We start from the raw sequence: 7,596 nt of genomic DNA, 5'->3' as shown, positions 1-7,596 counted from the left end.
CAAATCACCCAGTATTATCCATTTGAATTTGACATTGTTTCTTTACGAGTTCGAATTGAAATTGAAATCAAATGCTGAAAGTAAAAGTTCGTTTTGTGTTGAAACAACATGTTTTCTGTCAATAAACACGGTTTTAATGGTTATGTACTTTGATTGTGGGAACCATTTGTTGGAGACCGTAAAATGTTATGTTTTTGACAAATTATTTTATGGCTCACGATTGTTCGTAAGGAACTTTGATTCTTATATTAAGCCCAAGAGAGGTAGTCCCTTTTACGATTCTAATGAACTGCTTAAAAGCTGTATAACGGTAAAATTGAGTATTCTCGCATACCGACCTACTGCGTTATAAGGTAACTTTGCCAGTATCCCAAATAGTGGCAGTTTCTTGTGGGGACGATTTAAAAATGCTGAAGGAGGGCACCTTCGGTCAATATATTCAGAGGTAACAATATTTAACCTATTGTATATTTTATCGACGATAGAACCCAATGTCATGATGGTACAGTCATCCGTATATATTGCGAAGTTACTTGGCTGCAAGTTTTCTTTATGTTCTCCAACCGCTCGACATGGCTTAGCAATGTCGTCTCTGCTGGAAAATTTGGTCTAATTTCGGCTTTTATATCAGCAGCGTAAAGTTCTCTCTGAAGCGGTAATTGGGAAGTTGGTTCAGAAACAAATAAAGCTGAAAACACATCCAACGTTTGGGTAAAGTTTTGTGTCTATTTGACCGTTTTTAAACTGTTGGGCATGATGCCGAAAAATTCAAATTCATTTGAAATATATGCCGGACTTTGGTGTCGGCGTCGCTCTGTTGTTGTTGTTTTTTTTGCAAAGCCCAACACAAAACGTTACTCAAACGTTGGATGTGTTTTCAGCTTAAAAAAGTATCAGTCGGCTTTGCCGACAGAGGTCAGCCTGTGTGAAATGAAACACCTTTTTCCCAAAAACGTATGTATTTAGAGGTGTTGAGATTGGACGTATAAACTTGCCGGCAAAGATATGGATTAGGATAAAATCTCAAAAGTTTTGCGGGGGAGGTACCTAAGGGAATGGACCGACATAGTCCATTTTGGAAGTGTGTCTTATTATAGGAGTTTTTCCTCCAGATAGGACGGACCATTATATCAGGAAAAATGGACTTGTCCACGAAAAATATCATATCGCTGTAAACAGGTCTAGTAGAAGAACCTTCGGTAAAATTGTCCATAGGATTCTCGCACACACCCTTAACCGCAATTAAACAAAGGAATGGACCGATAGGGCCCACTTTTGAACATAATCTATGTTTATGTTTGGAACAAATATTTCGAGATCCAAAGTTTGGACCAAATTGATTGTTCCGTTTATGAAATATTGCGCTAACCATTTTAGCGAATATTTTCGAACTTTTGTGGGGGAGATACCGGCAGGAGTGGTCCTATAAGCACCATCTACGAATTTCATCTAATATTGTAAGGACCAATGCAGTATTCGGTTTGGGAGATGTCGTGCGCACCAGCCACTACACCCTGTCCAAGAGATATCGTTCATACCATTTTTGCGAAAATTTTTAAATATTGGGCAGAAGAAGCGGATATTGTGGACTGGTATTTCCCACCTTCGAACTGAAACCAAGTTTGGAATAAATATTGCGAAGGCCAAATTTTGACCAAATTGGTGGATCAGTTCGAAAGTTTTCGTGCTCTCCAGCCACTACATTTGGTGCATAGGGTTTTTTTACAGTTTCCGGGTCATTTTCTCAAGAAGTATGGACTTGCCACTGACAAAACTTGTACCATCGTAATAGGGACCTTGAGCGCAACTTGTTGCAAGAAAAATAAAAACGATTCGAGAGGAGGTCCTAACCTGCACTTTTCCAAAGTTTCGAGTTGACATATATTGTTCATATTCTAACCTAATCTATGCCTCGTAGAAATATTACGATGTACAAAGTATGAATCAAATCGCTTACTGCCTTCGAGAGTTATCGTGCGCACCGTTTTAGCGAAAAGTTTTGAACTACTATGGGGCAGGAACCCAAAAGAGTAGACCGATAAGGCCCATCATAGAACTTGATTTAACTTTGGGCAAAATATTACGATTGCCAAATTTTGGATCGAATCGGTTTATCCTTTCAAGACTTATCGCGCGCTCCATCCAAAACACCTGGTGCCATAGTGGGTTTTTACAGTTTTCAGGTCATTTTCTCAGGATGCATGGACTTGTCTCTGAAAAAACTTGCAAAGTTGTAAATGGGGGCAGCGAATACAAGTTGTTACAACAAAAATCAAAAGGATTCGAGACGAGGTCTTATGTACTCTCCCAAATGTTGTGTTGGAGGTACTCAAAGAAGTGGACCGATATAGTCCATATTCGAACTTGATCTATGTATCTTAGAAATATTACGACGTCCAAAGTTATGACCGATTCGGTTACTCCCTTTGAGAGGTATCGTGCGCACAATTTAGCGAAAAAATTTTGAACTTTTGTGGGTACCCGAAGTAGTGGACCGATATGGTCTATCTTCGAACCTAACTAAGTTTGGACAAAATATTACAAATGTCAAATTTTGGACCCGATCGGTTCCTTTGTTCGAGAGTTATCGTGCGCACCAGCCAAACAGACAGTCATTCTATCTGAAACACATTTCGTCCAAACATACTTGGGGTATAAAACCATTACTTCGATGAGGCACATTTTACCCGTACGAAAGTTAATATATACCATCGTTAGCATTAATGCTGAGGGTATATAGAACGGTGGTAAAAGGTTAGGAAGTCGGGTGGTCTTTTAACGGAGACAATTATAGGAAGGTCTGAGCCAAGCAAAATAACGGGTTGCCAGAACACGTAATTTTTCAAGGATCCGGTTAGCTGTGAAAATCTCCTTTAATTCTTATCCTCGTAGGAGCTGTCAATTTGTTCGGTCTCTGGTCATTGTCTTTAACGGTTATTGTCCTCTTAAAACGAATTAATGTCAGGCATTTTCGTAAGACACTACTTCATCAGCAGTATCTATACATTAAATACCTATACCTCGACAATCCTACGCTTTACTGTTATTCTCATATATTCTATGTATGAATCACTAGAGTTAAGCTCAAGGGAGATGACTCTGTACTGGACTAACTGGTATATAAAGAACGTTAATTCTTCTCTTCCGCTTCTTATACTATCCCTCTGCAAAACTTTGTAACGTTGAAAGTTATAGGTGAGGGTGAGCTTTCGGATAATGATGGTACTGCGTTTGTTGTTATTGAAGAAACTGCGAGGGTGTCTGGGACGACTACTACAGATACCAAACAAAAGTCCCCCGACGGTCGGTTCTTCGTACCGGATTTACCAGAGGAAACATTATCTTGGCCATGGTGTGTTACCGGAATGTCTGCTCCGGATTCTTCTAGTACGTGCATAGATCAGTGCCGGTGAAATGCAACGGCTGTCATGAATGGATACGTTTTAGGAATTGTTCAGGCCTGACCTTTCTGAAGAAATATTAAGATATGGATTGTGTGGAATCGTGCTGCGATAACTCGATTTCCAGTTAACGTCATTATTATTTTTTCTTGTTTTGGATTTTTCTTATCTATGAACATTGCTGTTTTAGAATCTGCAAAAACTTCCCAGGTGTAAGCGGTTTTCATTTAAAGTTAGTTAAGGTGCACCCTTCATGACATTGTTTTATAAGGAGGCGATACAGTCAGTGCATTGTTCCAATTGAAACTTCTACATCTCAAAAATTGTAAACCCTAGGAAATAGTCATAATGGTAAATCTTTTAGATAATTTCAACTGTTACAACATTTCCTCTTATCCCATTTCGTTAGGACTTGCGGTTTCCGACCAATATCGTGAAAACATAATAAAGTCATAAAAAGTTGAACTTTGACCGCGATTTATTTGAAAATCCCTCCGGCGATGTTTTTTTCGTTTTTTTGTTTTTTCTCATTTATGAACATTGTAGTTTCAGAATCCGCAAAAACTTCCTAGGTGTAAGCACCTTTAAAGTTAGTTTAGGCGCACCGCGTCTCCCGACGGCATGACGATAATTACGTACGCGGATGATTGTACGCTCATGGCGTCAGGTCCCACCGTTGGTAGCATTGGTGTCATGTTAAATACCTGTCTTATTGATCTGGTTATGTCCATGCGAAAAATATGAATTATGACATGCATTGTGAAGATGGGTCAATAACTCCAACCCAAAGTCCTGGGTCACATTCTATAGCTTTTAGAAGTCGTACGGGCATGCTACAGTTATCTGTTAACAACGCGATATGTCGGCCCGGGGTAACCTATGCGGCGCCAGTGTGGTTTACAGGTCTAAGGTCTTGACTTTGCGTCGGCACAACAGCATATTATCGATGCAGTATTTAGTGGATAGGTACCCCCGCTCAGGCATCTCAGATAAACATGTCACGATCTAAAAAAAGAGATCCGAACTGGCTATCGATCAGGTTTGTCTTACATTCATACTGATGCAATCGCGGAGGCTATAAAGGCCAAAATTCTAATCAGGTTCATAGCTTTCTTTCTCCGCTTTCCAGAGTCTCTTTGCAATTCCGCCGGCGTTCTAATCTATAATTTCGCAAAGAAAACAAGTGAAGACTTGATTGAGTTTTGACCTCGCAGATAACCTTCCATCCGTGGTAGCGCAAGCCAACAGCTGCATAGACAAACTAGAGTTGTTTTGAACCGTTTGTAGCAACCGCCTTAGGGATCGATTAGGGATAGCAACTCAACTGTAGTTGCGTTGCTAGCAGAGAATATCATACGATTAAAATAAGTGAAACGACAGAAATTTTTATCCAATTCATTCAACATCAATTCAATGCAAAAATGGCGATTTCTAATATTAAATTTGCTGCCGTAATCGATTACTGAGCCAGGGATCTTCTTACTGAGCCAGCTTTGATGACGTAACGCAGAAAAGCTGCCCAGTATGCAATAACGTTGCGCATGTTACGCTGCACCTGTTCATCTGCCCAGGCAAACCAACTCACCTAATTTCTGTTTCATTATGGGATAATTCTATTGAAGTGGATCCTTTTCTGAACTTGGAGTTGAAACCATAACCGAATCAATCAAATAAAAACGTATACATTAGGGCGACCCAATAAAAAATATTTTTTTTTCGATTTGATACAAAAACCTTATATATGAAATTTTATGGTGATCGGTTTACGTTAACCCGTTGGCGATGTTTGTTTCCAAAGTATTTGTATTGGACCATTTCACTAAAATTCTATAAAGGCCGCAATTATGGTGCCTAAAAAACGAAACCTAAAAAATGTTGTGAAAATCGAATCGAATTTTGATATAGCTCTAATATTTGGCCGGTATTTTGGCCCCTATATACCTATATCAAAACTAGATCAGATTTTGATAATTTTTGAATTTTTTTTTAATGGTAGTAGACTCCGAAACAGAGCCAAGACATATTTATACAACAACTAAAAATTGAAAAAACAACATTGTTGTTATTGAAAATAAAATATCAAAGAAATATTCAATAATAAGGTCTTCTTAAAATGATCTTGGAAAAATCAATAAATAAGTACATTTTTAGAATCGTTTAAAATAGAACAGATTTTAATCAAAAAATAAAAATGAAAGCATCCAGGGTCTCAATTCTGTTTCTATAAAAAATGTTTTAAAGGAAATAAACATCAAACGAAAACTATTATAAGGAAATATTTTTTTCATAGAACAAGAATCCAGCCCTAGAACTGCCTTAGGCACTTTTTATTACAACTTTAGGAAATATTTTATTGTAGCAAATTTAAATTTTAAAAACCTGATTTCCTAAAATTACAGCAGATTGTCACTTCTACCTTCTTTAATTAAATCCCTTGAACAGAGCAGTAGTTAGCAAAGACATAAAGCTATATTTATTGGTCTGTTCCAGAACAGATCATACACACGTCTTTGTAAATTAGACAGAAAACAGGCCTATATATAAATAAATTCAGAAACAAAAATAACATTTTAAATACTCGTTTCATTTTGTGTAGCTTAAACGCATTTTACATTTAACATGTTTTATAAAACATGCATCATTTACGTTATTAATTCCATACGATATCTGTCAAATAAAACTGCCAAAACACCTGTTTTAAGCATAGTACACACGGTCCAACAAAACTGGCAGTCAACGTACTTTTACGGCAATTTTGTGGCAAATAAAAACTTTTTGTTAGCTAAAAATGATTGAAATACAACATTTAAGGTATCATTTAGTGATTTGGAAAGTAATTATTCAGCTAGACTTTGATATTAAAGAAATAGACCTCGATGACTGTCAGTTTTGTTGGACCGTGTGTACTATGCTTTAAGTGCAAGTGTAAAATGCGTTTTAACATTTGTTTCCAAAAATATTTGACAGTTTCTCAAAATTTTGTGTTTTACAAACACAAAATTCAAAATTTTCCAAATGATCGATATTATCGCACTTATTGGAATATTCAAAGCATACTTTTAGGCTGTTACCAAGAAAATCATGGTAACATATAACGCTAATAACTCAAACATTTTTGTGAGCAAAAAATCGAAAAACAAACAAAACAATATTGAAGGTAAACATCAGAGAAATACAAAACACAGATAAGTCGACAAACACATGCACACATACATTGACGCTTTGTTATTTACACTAATGTTCAAAATAAAACGTAATCATTTACCCATAACGAAGGTAAAATAAACTAAAAAAAAAGTTGGTGGAGTTAAACTAAAATTTTATGTGATCCTATTGGCGGATATGATTTGGTACCAAATACAAGTATACCGAGACATCTATACGCAGTATGTTTTCAAGGGGCCGACCCCCCGACGAAGGGAATAATCAATTGGCTTTTCAGTTTTTGGACAAGTTCTAGTGAACAAGTCAAAAAGTATCAGTCGGCTTTGTCGACAGAGATATACCCTCAGCCTATAGGTTTGTTCCTTTACTTTTTTAATGGTAAAAGTGGTAAAAGAGAAAACTTTCAAAATTGCTCCGTCGTGAACATTTTTACCAGAAAAGTAAAGGAATGAAAAAATGGCAGATCTGGTAGCAATGTCGAAAAGAAACATAACAATTCAATTTTCATCTTTTATTTCACAGTTTTTAATTTTGTTTTGTCAGCGTTCGCCTTTTTCTTCTGTTTTTCGTTCATTTTTTCTTCATTGTGAAATAATCGTCAAACAAATGTTGAAAAATCAGTTATACCATTTTTTACCTGTAGAAATTTGTCTCGTAGCCTGTGATAGAAGAGAAAGGCATTCGTGCTCTCTCTCACTCTCTTAAAAATTGCAGCCAGTTTTACCACTTTTTGGGGTTAAGGAACGCTTTGCAGGTTAAAAATGGTAAAAATGGTAACCTCAGGTAAGTAAAGGAACACAGCTTATGTAAATTGAAACTTTCATCTACGGACAGATCGAATGTATTTAGGTTATTTTCTAAATTTTGTAGCCCTTTTTGGACACTTGAACTTGCCGACAAAAATATAGATTAGGATTTAAGTTCAAAAGTGTTGCGGAAGAGGTACTTAAAGGAATGGACCGAAGTGGATCTTATATTGGGAGTCATATCTTTGACTTGTCCACAGAAAACATAATATCGCTGTAAACAG

Source organism: Musca autumnalis, unplaced genomic scaffold (genome assembly GCF_047663935.1).
Source record: "Musca autumnalis isolate F117 unplaced genomic scaffold, ASM4766393v1 scaffold_2, whole genome shotgun sequence".
NCBI lineage: Eukaryota > Metazoa > Arthropoda > Insecta > Diptera > Muscidae > Musca > Musca autumnalis.
This window is presented reverse-complemented; position numbering follows the sequence as displayed.